The 12,088-nt window shown below is 55.6% G+C and overlaps 1 protein-coding gene across 11 annotated transcripts in view; it reads left to right on the top strand.

Annotated features, from left to right (window-relative positions):
- The first annotated feature begins 1,054 nt into the window (after positions 1-1,054).
- Positions 1,055-12,088, top strand: part of LOC122472751 (casein kinase I) — a 35,004-nt gene continuing 23,970 nt past the window's right edge. For 3 of the 11 annotated variants that reach the window (XM_043562578.1, XM_043562577.1, XM_043562579.1), the window contains exon 1: positions 11,736-11,863. The gene's annotated coding sequence lies outside the window, so the exon portion shown is untranslated. Of the gene's footprint in view, positions 1,146-11,588; positions 11,864-12,021; positions 12,079-12,088 lie in introns of those variants that run through there. The other 8 variants (XM_043562580.1, XM_043562574.1, XM_043562582.1 and 5 more) reach the window with 6 other exon arrangements.

Genomic DNA, 12,088 nt, shown 5'->3' with positions numbered 1-12,088 from the left:
GAATGACTTCCTTAGGTAGATTTTCAGAAACAGAATTGCTCAGGGTGCCTGGGTGGCTCAGGTGGTGATCTCACGGTTGGTGGGTTCAAATCCCCCATGACGGGCAGCTCACGGCCTGGAGCTTGCTTTAGATTCTGTGTCTCCCCCTCTCTGCCCCTCCCCCACTCTCTCTCTCTTTCTCTTTCTCAAAAGATAATACACATTAAAAAAATTTTTTTTTTTAATGTGAAAAGAAAAAAGAAAAGAAAAGAAATGGGATTGCTGGGTCCAAAGGTGAGCACATTTTTAAAGCTCTGGATAGGCGAGGCTGGATCGCCTTTTCAAAGAAGCGATGCCCTTTCTTTTCACCACAGCCGGCAGGTTGGCGTTTCCAATACAGAACTTTGCCAAATATAAGCAATCTCGCATGATATAAAGTAGATGAAAATAGTTTTCTGACCACAGGTGTCAGATGCCCGATTACCTTTTCCTAACCCCCAAGGGCTGGAACCACATTTCATGGTTACTCACCATACACCCCCCATTCTGGTTTCCTTGGCGGAAGGGGTCGGAGGAAGGGTCCTGGGGAAGCACCCAGAGCGGGGTACAAAGAGGAGAAAACACTCGGGGGAGCAGAGACTCCCTCTGTCCCTCGGACGTCACTCCTTACTTCCGGTGATTTGAACCTGGAACCTGCGGACCTAACAGTCCCTGTAAACCCGGGGTGGTGGTGGAGAGGTGGGGGTTGGGGGGGGCAGTAGGGATCCCCGCTCTTTCCAGGCTTTCTCAAAGGGACCCTCGCTTTGGAAAAGTAGTACCTCCCTTTTCAGCCCGCCCACCCCCGGGGGGAGCCCTCGGAGGCTCCCTTTGGTCGGTGCGGCTGGTGGCTGGGGGCTCCGCCCACGTGGGGCGTGCGGGGCGGGAGGAGTGTCCCCGGCAGCTCACCCCGCAAGCACGACAATCACCACCGCCTGGGGCCGGGAAGCCGGGGCGTGGCCTGGAAGCCGGGGCGGGGCCGGGAAGCCGGGGGCGGGGCTGGGAGGGTGGCGTCACGGCCCCGCCCCCGGCCGGCTCCCTCCTTCCTGCGAGGCGCCGCCGCCGAGTCCTCACCTGGAGGGACAGGTGTGCTCATCTCGCGTCTCGGGAGGCCGGCCAGCGAGTGTCAGGTGAGCGTTAGCAGGAGCCCCGGCTGGGGGCTGGGAGGAGGGTCCGGGGCGGGGGGTCCTCACCGGACGCAGAGGAGAGCCTGGTCAAAGCAGGCTGGTCAGAGAGAGGGAGCTGTGCGTGGGTCTGGGGAGGCGCCGGTTGCCCCCAAACTCCTGCGATGCCTCTTGGCTAGAGTCACGTTGTACTGAACATGTAGGCTTTGGAGGGATTGGAAGGAGAGGAAGTTGAAGTGGAAAACAGCAGGTTTCCAAGTATTTCAGCCACAAAGCTATCATTTTTTTGGACCTGGTATCTTTTCTTCGTTTGAAAAGTAATGCGCATGGATTGACTGTTGGGCAAATGGAGCAAAGTAGGAAAGAAATCAGCCGTGGTCCTAACACACGCACGAAACGACTGTGGATATTGCGGTGTATTTTCTTCCAGCGTCTTGTTTGTGTGCACGATCGTGTGACTATAATTTTATCATACTGTATTTACAATTTTTGTGTCTTGCTTTTCTCCTCTTTACATTGTGTCATGAGCATTTTCTCGTGTTGTTATTAGTCATCTGTGTGTGTGTGATCATTATTTTTAATGGCTGCATAATGTTACATTTGCGGGAGGGGCCGTGGCTGGGTGCTCCTCTGAACCCTTGCAGGAAGGATTTGAGGGGGGAGACGGGGAAGTGTCAGAGGAAAACACGGGCTCTGGCTCAGGCCAACCTCCACCTCCAACACTGGGATCTCGAGAATGATCTTTGCATCAGTTTCCACATCAGGGAACTGGATCCATAAAGCTACTTCCCCAGAATGTTGTAAGGATTAAGTGAGCTAATTTATGTAGAAAGCCTCCCACATCATCCCCATGGTTCTGGAAGAAAAAGGGTCCACATGTTTGTGAGTTTGGAGGAGGGATTTGGGCCAGCCAGAGCTGCTGAGGGAGTAGACGAAGAGCTGAGGACAGGCTCCCCAGAAGGGAGATGTCTCTGGGTCTGGGGCCGATGGGCTCATATCCGCTGTGTGGGGGCCAGGCACAGACAGGACCCTAAGGCGGGGCTGTGACCTCCAGGCTCCTAGAAGGGTTCAACCCCTTGGGATAAGCTTCCGGAAGGGCTTTGAAGTGAGAGGACTGGAAGAAAAGTAGGAGGGAAGGGTGAAGGTGGAGCTTAGGAACCAACCCCTTGTACAGATAAAGAAACTGAGGTTCTGGGGCGCCTGGGTGGCACAGTCAGTTAAGCGTCCGACTTCAGCCAGGTCCCGATCTCGCGGTCCGTGAGTTCGAGCCCCGCGTCGGGCTCTGGGCTGATGGCTCAGAGCCTGGAGCCTGTTTCCGATTCTGTGTCTCCCTCTCTCTCTGCCCCTCCCCCGTTCATGCTCTGTCTCTCTCTGTCCCAAAAATAAATAAACGTTGAAAAAAAAAATTAAAAAAAAAAAAGAAAAGAAAAGAAACTGAGGTTCAGAGAACAGGGGATCTGTTCAGGATGCACACAGGAAGCAGTAACGGAGTAGGTGTAGACCCAGGGCTCCTAACCCCCACCCTCACTCCACCCCCCCCAACCCACCCCCACCCCGCCCCAGGGATCTCTGCAACAGAGACTACGGGATGCTGGGGGAAGGAGGAGGTCAGGGTTGAGTCATCACTGCCCTTGGACTAGGCTAAGGTATGCCTAGAGAAAACAGAAGTCTGTGCTTTGGCCTCGGTTTCCTCATCTGTGAAATGGGATAATAACTCCCCCCCCACCCTCACCCCCCCTTCCTAGTACCCACTGCCAAGCTTGTCCATTGACGGGTAGCCAGGGCCTCCTTCCATTTTTAGGGCCTGTTCGATCTCTGGTCATACCCCCCCCCCCATGACCCCCTCATCTTCGTGGCCCCCTGGCCATCTTCAGAGAGGGATCTGGGTACCTGTCAGCTGAATCTGGTGAGTACCTGTGGCCCCATCTTGGTTAGGATGAGACATTCCATACCTCATCTGTTTCTAGGCCCGAGAGATTTTGCTCTGTGTTTCTAATTTGGCCTTCGTGGAATGTCCCCCTACAGCATGCGACTCCATGGTGGGAGTTTCCCAAGTGCTAAAAAAATCTTGTAGTGAGGGTCCCCGACCCTCTGAAGCCACGTCTTTCTGCCCAGCCTGTCACTCTAGGACAGTAATAAGGCTGTCAGCCTCCCCTAGCAATTTTAGCAGTCTCCGTCTTAACCCTGGTCACACTGATTTCTAATGACTTCTTTTGGGTTCTGGGTCTCCTACAATAGATGCACTTACCTAGGGCACAGCCCACCCCAAGGCCCAGGCCAGTCCCAGCTCTGTTCCCTGTGACTGCATCAGTAATAACTGTATCTGTCATTCAGGTGTCAGACTCCGGGCTGCAGGCTTTATGTGCATCAACTCTCGTAATCCAATGGACCTTCCATGTCTTTCTTTTCTTTCTTTTTTTTTTTTTTTTAAGTTTATTTATTTTTGAGAGACCGACGGAGCAAGTGGGGGAGGGGCAGAGAGAGAGGGAGACACAGAATCCGAAGCAGAATCCAGGCTCCGAGCCGTCAGCACGGAGCCCAAGGCCGGCCGAGCTCAAGAACTGTGAGATCAGGACCTGAGCCGAAGTCAGCCGCTTAACCGACTGAGCCACTCAGGTGCCCCTCATGTGCGCATTGTAAACCATACATGAAAATAGGATATTTGGAAAGCTAAGATTGGAAACTTAAATAAGAATACAAATTCTGATCTTTCTTCCCACACCCCAGTAGATTGCCTAGGGAACTTCCTGGGTGCTGGCATCTACTTTGGAGACAGCTCCGTTAGTGGTCACCAGAATCCCCTGGATGCTTTTCAGCGTAGGTGAGCAGACTCACGGTGTCCTGAAGAGGAAGGGGACCCGTTCATCGGGGCCTCAGATCCATGCAGGTTCTGTTGGCGTGCCCCGTGGGAAACGAAGGCTGAGTGGGGTATGGTCCCTAAGGCAGGGTGAGGCCCCGGGGTGGGTCAGAAGGGTAAATTGGAGTCCTTCCTAACCTTTGTGAATATTAAATCACGTTCTGGGGGCGCCTGGGTGGCTCAGTCGGTTGAGTGTCCGACTTCGGCTCAGGTCATGATCTCACAGTCTGTGGGTTCGAGCCCCGCATCGGGCTCCGTGCTGACAGCCCAGAGCCTGGAGCCCGTTTTGGATTCCGTGTCTCCCTCTCTCTCTGACCCTCCCTCGTTCATGCTCTGTCTCTCTCTGTCTCAAAATAAATAAACGTTAATTAAAAAAAATTTTTTTAATCTCTCAGTCTCAGGTTTCTACCTGTCAAACGGGTGGGGTGATCTCCCGCTCATAGGCTGGCTGTAGAATTAAGCATGAGCCAATGAAAAGTGCCTAATGTGGTGCCTCATGGTCCAGCAAATTCGAGTTCCCTCACTCTCTCCCTCTTCTTCCTTTCTGTGTGCAGAACTCCAAGCTGTTCTGAGCAAAACCAGTGGATAAATCCCATCTTTAGCTGCTTGCGGTTAAAGACCCTTCGTGCCTCCGTCTCCCTCATCAGCCTTCTCCCCCCAGGGAGGGGGATCCTGGGTGCCACTTGACTGGTGTCCCTACGGTGGGCCCCCCCAGCTTCAAATGTCTGAGATTCCTACCGTAGCGTTGGGTTGGCTCGGGCTGTTCCTCTCCACCCTCCAAATCTCCCCACCTTCGAGCCCCTCCTCCTTCTCCCTTCCCCAGGGGCAACTCCCCAGTTTCTCCAGGGAAGGGGCTTGGTGGGCAATCTGGTTAGAAGAGGCCTCAGGGACTTCTCTGGATGCTCATCCATGTAGCACTTCGCATAAAGTTAGAAACTCCCCCGTTGTGCATTTCACAGGATGCCCTCCCCGGGTGCAGGGGGAGAGGGGCGGCCGGCCACCCCGCGGTGCCACTCCCCCCCACTGACCCCAGGCCACGTGGACGTGACCTGTGGCGCTCACTATTTAGCGGGTCCTCTCCGGGATCCTCCATCCATCTTTTTTTCCTGTGTATACCCAGCTGCCCCAGGATTGTCAATTGGAGGCGAGCAGGACTCGGTGTGGATCTCTCAGGCCCCGTGAGGAGTAGGCATCAGGAAATGTTTGTGGACAGACGTGTGACATGGTGAGATGATGAGTCGCCCCAGCTATGCTGAGTCGAGAAGTGTTGCTGTGGGAATTGGGATCATTAGCCGTGGCAATCATCGTAATTCCCGCGGCCCGGTTAATGAGTGGTTGTGCGTCCCAGAGATGGGATTCCTTGGATTCCCAGAGGATGGAAGGAGCACGTTTTGGGGAGAACTGGCCGCAGTGCGAACGGGGAGGTCGTGTTGAGCCGAGGGGCAGCGAGGTGACAGGCCGAGTTGAAGGAAGGATATAGACAGAGGCGGGAGAGCGGGGGTGGGGAGAGGTGAAGCCGGTGGCCCTTTGGTGATGCTGGGGTGCCTGTGCCTATAGCGACCGGCGTTCCCAGCTCCTCTGGGGAGTCGATTCCCCCAACAAAGACCAGCAGCACAGGGAACACTGAGAGAGGCTTTGCCCCGGCGGAGGGGGGCGGGAACAAGAGCCCACCCCAAGAAGGGGTGGACGGGGTGGGGAGGAACCACAGGATAAGGAAGGCCTGTCCCTAAGGGAAGGCTGTCAGGCATCGGCTGGCCCAGGGATGGAAAGTGCCAGGCCCTCGCCTCCACTCCTACAACCACACACCCACAGCAGAATTTGCTCATTGTACAGGTATTTATGGGGCACCCATTACCAATTGGACACCCACAGGAGCATATAAGAGGATTTCTCTCTCCTAGAGCTTATGTGTAGGGGCATTCAAAATAAACAAGTTAATGTTTTCAGCCCGTGGTAAGTGCCATAAAGAAAATAAGACGGGGACGCCTGGGTGGCACAGGCGGTTGAGAGTACGACTTGGGCTCGGGTCATGATCTCGCAGTTAATGAGTTCGAGGCCCGCGTCGGGCTCCGAGCTGACAGCTCGGAGCCCTGGAGCCCGCTTCGGATTCTGTGTCTCCCTCTCTCCCTGCCCTCCCCCGCTCACACTCTGTGTCTGTCTCTCAAAATAAATAAATAAATAAACATGAAAAATTAATAAACAAAAAAAAGAAAAGAAAGCAGGATGATCCAGTAGGAAGAGAGGCAGAGGGGAAGGAGGCCTGCTTAAGATTGTGTGGTCAGGGCACCTGGCTGGCTCACCCGGTAGAGCACGTGAGTCTTGAGCTCGGGTTGTGAGTTCGCGCCCCTTGTTGGGTGTGGAACCTACTAAAAGACTGTGTAGTCAAAGAAGGCCTCTCTGAGGAGGTGACTTTTGAGTTGTGGCTTGAACACCAGTCATTGCGTTCAAGCCATTGAAGATCTGGGGGGAGGTAATTCTAGGCCGGAGGAATGGCAAATGCAAAGGCCTCGAGGCCTTTGAAATGCAAGAAGAAATGAAAAAAGATAGTTTGAGATGAGGTCCGAGAGGCAGGCCGGGGCCAGATCATAGCAGGCCTGGGAAAGAACATTGGATCGCACGCTAAGGACAGAAAATACTAGTGTATTTTTGGTAGCCGAGGGGTGTGATCTCCCAGGTAACAGACCACTGTAGTATCCGAGTGAAGGATGTAGACAGTGAGAGGGGACCGGGTTCAGAGTACAGCTGGGAGGTGTTGCTGATGGGATGTGTACAATGTTTTAAATATGGGAGTGGTGGGGGGAGAAAACCCTTTCCCTCTGAGCCCACACGTGTGTGACCTCGGGATCTTTCTCAACAGAGTGCCCTAGATGTGGAATGTATAGACCTTCCCCATCCAGTCCAGCCCTTAGTTTATAGATGGGGAGACTGAAGAAAGGGCCTTAGAGCTCTCCTTGTCCAGCCCCTCAGAGAGGGGCTGCGAATTCTCCAAATTCCTGCTGAAATCCGGTGGCTGAGCTGGGACTCAAATGTGGGCTTCCTGGGCCTCTTGCTACCGTACCCGGCTGCCTCACCACCGAAGCTGGAGGAGGAGGAGGAGGAGGAGGGAGGAACCACTGCCTGAGAAAGACCAGGCATGGCGATGTGGTGAGATCACCAGGAGAAGCATCTAGAGCCAGTGGAGTCTGGAGAGGCCCGGGCCAAGTCCCTTGCAGCTGCCCTGAGAGCAGTCAGAGGTGGGTGGAACATCGTGGAAGAGTCTGGGGGCAAGCTGCCAAGGCCTCGCTGGGCGAGAAGAATGCACCAGGGCAGCATTTTCAGGCTGGCAAGCTGGAGGAGGACCCCTTGGAGCCCGTGGTGGGTCATCGACCCTCGGGGGTCTTGGGAGAGGCACAGGTAGCAGCTAAGAAGAGGAAGACTCAGAAAACGCCCTGCAGGGGCGTCCGAGAGCCAAGGCCATAGGTGAAGACACAGGGTGGGCAAGGCCAGTGGCTCACCTGGGCCCCCCTGCAGGTGCATACCTCCGCCCACCTCCACTCAAGGGGACGGGGAGGGCAAGGGAAGACGAAGCTGGAGGTGATGCAGCCCGTGTGCTAGAAGTCCGAGTCAGGTGGCCTGGATTTCCCTCCCAGTCAGCATTCGAGGCCAGCTTCTTAACCACAGTGGGCTTCCGTCTTGGGCTACCTTTGTGACTTTGAGTGAGGCTCCCTGGGGCTCATTTTCCGCCTGTAGAATGATCGAGCTGGAATCAAGGAGCCCCCTCGGGCCCCTGTGGCTCTTGGTGGGGCCCAGAATTGCTTTTCTAGGAGAGGGGCTCAAGAGTCTGATGGAGGGGCTGGGGACTCGTCTCCGCCCTGTGTTCTCCACCAGCTTGGGAGAAGTGGGTAGGGGCACAGATTCTGTCGGTCTACTTCCTCTGCTGAGGATGGACGTGTAGGTTGGATGACTCAGTGCGGGTAATGTGTCCTATAGAGTGCCTGGCACACAGTAGGTGCTCAATATGTGTAGCTCTTGTTTTGTCAGAGAGAGCGAAGGCTGTCTCTTCACGGACTATTCATTCGCTCATTCAGCAAATATTCATTCACACCTCCTGTGTGCCAGACGCTATTCTTTTTTTTTAATTTTTTTTTTAACGTTTTATTTTATTTTTGAAAGAGACAGAGCGTGAGCCGGGGAGGGGCAGAGAGCGAGGGAGACACAGAATCGGAAGCAAGCTCCAGGCTCTGAACTGTCAGCATAGAGCCTGATGCGGGGCTTGAACTCACAAACTATCAGATCATGACCTGAGCTGAAATCGGCCGCCTAACCGACTGAGCCACCCAGGCGCCCCGCCAGAGACACTATTCTTGATACTGGCGACCAGTGGTGTCCCCAGAATAGCAATAGTGCCCTGCCTTCATGTAGCTTTTATTCTAGAAGGAGACTCAGACAGACCAAAAAAAAAAAAAAAAAAATTCAAGTATCATGTAGAATACGTTATAGAGAGATATGTTATATAGAGAATATGTTAGAGAGAGAAATGATACATAGAGAATATATTATAGAGAGATAAGTGCCAGGAAAAAATGAAGCAGAGAAAGGGGGAAGCAGTGCCCTAGTGGGGTCAGGATCTTCAGTTAGGAGGACTGGAAGATCTCTCTGTGAAGGGGGTGAAAGCCAAGACCTCAGGGAGGTGAGGGAATGAGCCATGTGGGTGTCTGAGGGAAAAGCATCCCAGGCAGCAGGAACAGCCAGGGCTAAGGCCTCGGCACAGATTGCATAGGGCCATTTGAAGGACCTTCCCTGATGTTTAGTAAACCCCAGGGTGCCCACAGTCAAGACTCAGATTACAGATCCCTTTGGGAGGACTGAAAAACTTCCCCCCCCATCTCTGGTTTCTTCTGCAATATTGTTTTGTGGTCTGGCAGTTCCAGGGCATTCCTTGAGATCCCCAGCCCGGTGCTCCAGGGTGCCGAGGAAACAGTAGGGTCAGATTGGGAGAGTGTTGGGGAGTCTCTCCTCCTGACCCCAGTGCAGAGCAGCCAGACTCCAGGGTGGGGCCCATGTGAGCTGGGACCTATTGTTCAAGGTTGATTGCATCTTCTGGGTGAGTGAGTGGGTGTGCAGGGAGCGGACTGGGGTGAACTCAAGCGGGCCACACCTTGGGTGTTACGTCCCAGGAGGAATCATTGAGAACCTAGTATGAAGACAGAAGTCAGGCCCAGAGGCTGCTAGAACTCCGTAAGCTTTCTCCCCCGCCTTGGAACTGCCTCCATCCTCCACTCAGTTTTGTGTCACGTCTCAGTTTCTCCTTAGAGCTGAGCTGCAAAGCTCTTTAGAAGGACCCTGGGGGGGGGCTAGTCTTCCAGGAGTTTAGGAAAGAGGAGAACTGGGGCCCACACATAGGTAATCAGAGCCTGGGTGTGGGCGGTGGGTGGAGACAGCAGGAGAAAGCCTTGGAGCAGGCCTTAGGGGACAAGTAGATCTTAAGACTGGGTGGCCCAGGAAACTGACCAGGATCCTTCCGTGGGGGGTGGGGGTGTGACAAGATTGGACCGGGAAACTGGGACTTTGTGGTTAATGCGTGCCCTTAGGCAAGCACTGTTAAGAGCCTCAGATGCGGGCTCTGTGCTGTGTAAACTCAGGGAAAGAATAGAGTAGGATTTAATCTGTTGTTGTCTGAGAGGTTAACCACCTCCCCCAGGGCCAGGTGCTTCGTGGATGCTAAAGCCGGACCAGTCCCTTCCTGGAGAGGGAGGCCGTAATTGGGAAGCAGAGCCCAGGTCGGAGGGGTGGGCGGTGACACAGGGGTGCATTCCACCCTTGCTCAGTACTTCCAAGGGCCCTCTGCCTGGGGCCCCAGGCCTGGGCACCTTGTGTCACTTTAGGAGAACCTGCAGCCCCATGGAGGGCTGGCATCCTTGGACACTGGAAACAGAGCCTCTGGATTCAGGGTTGGCGAGATTGAGATGAGAACAGATGACAAAGGGCATTGGTATGTATCACAGGGTGGTGGCTGGCCTCTAGGACAGGGTCACACTTGGGGACTTCTAGGGGATGAAGGAAGTCATAAAAATGGATACAACAGACTCACGTGAGGAAACGAGATGGGGGGCTGCTGCCTCGGCCAGCTGAGTGTGGTCACAGCCGGGTGTGAGTTTGGACCCAGAGTTGCCCGTTTTCCCAGGGCTTCAAGAGAAATAGGGAATATGGATCTGTAACATGAAATCGGCCTATTTACAATACTGGTTATCAATGAACAAAACAGTATAAATAACAAAGAAACGCCCACCACCTTCCCTGGTGACCCCTGCTCTGGCAAAGGGTGCGCTGAGGTCAGGTCCCCAGCTGACTGGTGGTCTCCCCTGGGAGAAGGTTTGTTGTCACTTTCCTGCTCTTGGAAATGACCTCATGATAGACTCAGTCTTCCAGGGACATCGGGAGAACAGAGCTATCTCTTTGGCTGTGCTGTGTGGTCCTGAGCAAACCCCTCCCCTCTCTGGGTCCCATTTCCTGCTGTGTGATAGAGAAGAACCTGGTCTTCCGGGCTCCCACCAGTTTGGACAGTGTGTGACTAAGTCCCTCAGCCTTGAGGGAAGATGCAGTTATTATGGAAGTGACTCTTCCCGGGAACCACGCTTCCGGGATTGGATACAGTGCACTCTGGCATTTTGTGTGTCCACAATCACAGTTGTGCCTGTGAATGGATGTGTGTCATAATTTGGAGCTGTGCATGGCGCAGTGTCAATATCGTCTTAATAACTTTGCCCTAGAACCTTTCATTGGCTACCCTGGAAGCTGGTGAGAAGCCTTAATTAATTCTCCCAGTGACCTGGGGAGCAGGGTCTTCTTCCTGATTTGCAGATATGGAACCCCAAGCCCAGAGTTGGGAGGTGCCTTAGCTAACCTTGCACCACTGGCGCCTCTGACTCAAGTGTTAGTTCCGCCGCAGTGTGTGGGGTTCCTCATGAAACCGGTGAGACCAGGATTAGGGTTTGGGGGTCTGTTTTGTACCCATCACAGTTTGAGCTGCTGGAAAAGCAGGGAGGGAGACGGAAAAGGTCTTTGCCTTTGATCTTTCCATGGGTGGTGGTGGTGGTGGTGGTGAGGATAGCTGAGCCCTGGCTACCTCCCTGGGTCTTTTGTCAACATCCCTATCTCTTGCTGTCCTGCCAAATCATTGACCCCTGAATTAACCTGGACTGTGTCCTCTGCAGTCCTCAGAGCCCCCGAAACATTCTCCTCTGGTTTGAGAGGAGAGAGAACCGAGCAGGTGGAAGAGGAGGCTCTGGGTCTAGAAAACCCCAGCTTTTCGTGCGCCCGCCTCCTCCCCACCCCCACCCAGCGTTTTCCACCTGTGCCCCAGACTGGGTCAGGGTGTCGGTGTCTGTGTGTTCCCCGGCCCCACACGTAAGACCGCCTTCCCGCAACGGGCTACTCGCCAGGCTGGGGGACTGTGTTTCCCTGCCGCGCCCCCCCTCCCCCCACCAGCGTCCCCGGGAGCCGAGGGCGCGGGCCCTTTAAATCCTCCGGGGCGGCGGCGGCGGGCCGGGGATGACATCAGCGGTCGGGCCCGGGGCTCAATGGGAGCCGGCGGGCGCGCGCCGGGCGGGAGCGCGCGAGCCGGCGGCGGGGGCGGGCGGGCAGGAGGGCCCGGAGGAGGGAGGTGGCGGCGGCGGCGGCGGCAAGAACCTAGAGCCAGAGCCCGGCCGGGGCCGAGCGGAGCGGAGCGGAGCGCGGCGGCGGCGGCGGCGGCGGCGGCGGCGGCTGGGCCGGGAGAGGCTGGCGCGCCGGGCGGCTCCGCGAATCCTCCGGCATCCGCCCCGGCGGGCCGCCCCCGCCCGCGGCAGCCCTCAGAGCAGCGGCCCGGTACCGGCGCCTTCCCGGCGGGGTAAATATTGGGGGGCCGCGGGCCCGCGGAGGGGCGCAAACCCGGGGGGAAACGGGGCTCCCTCCGCCTCTTTGTTTTTGCGCGAGAGGGAGGGGAGGGGAGGGCGGACACACGCGCGTTCGCACTCGGGTACGGGGAGGGGGGGGCAGCCCGGGCGCCGCCCGCTCGGCCCGGCGAGGACAAAGGCGCGGCTGGGGACGAGGAGGAGGAGGAGGGTGACTATTA

Source organism: Prionailurus bengalensis, chromosome B4, assembly GCF_016509475.1.
Source record: "Prionailurus bengalensis isolate Pbe53 chromosome B4, Fcat_Pben_1.1_paternal_pri, whole genome shotgun sequence".
In the NCBI taxonomy this organism is placed as follows: Eukaryota; Metazoa; Chordata; class Mammalia; order Carnivora; family Felidae; genus Prionailurus; species Prionailurus bengalensis.
This window is presented reverse-complemented; position numbering and strand designations above follow the sequence as displayed.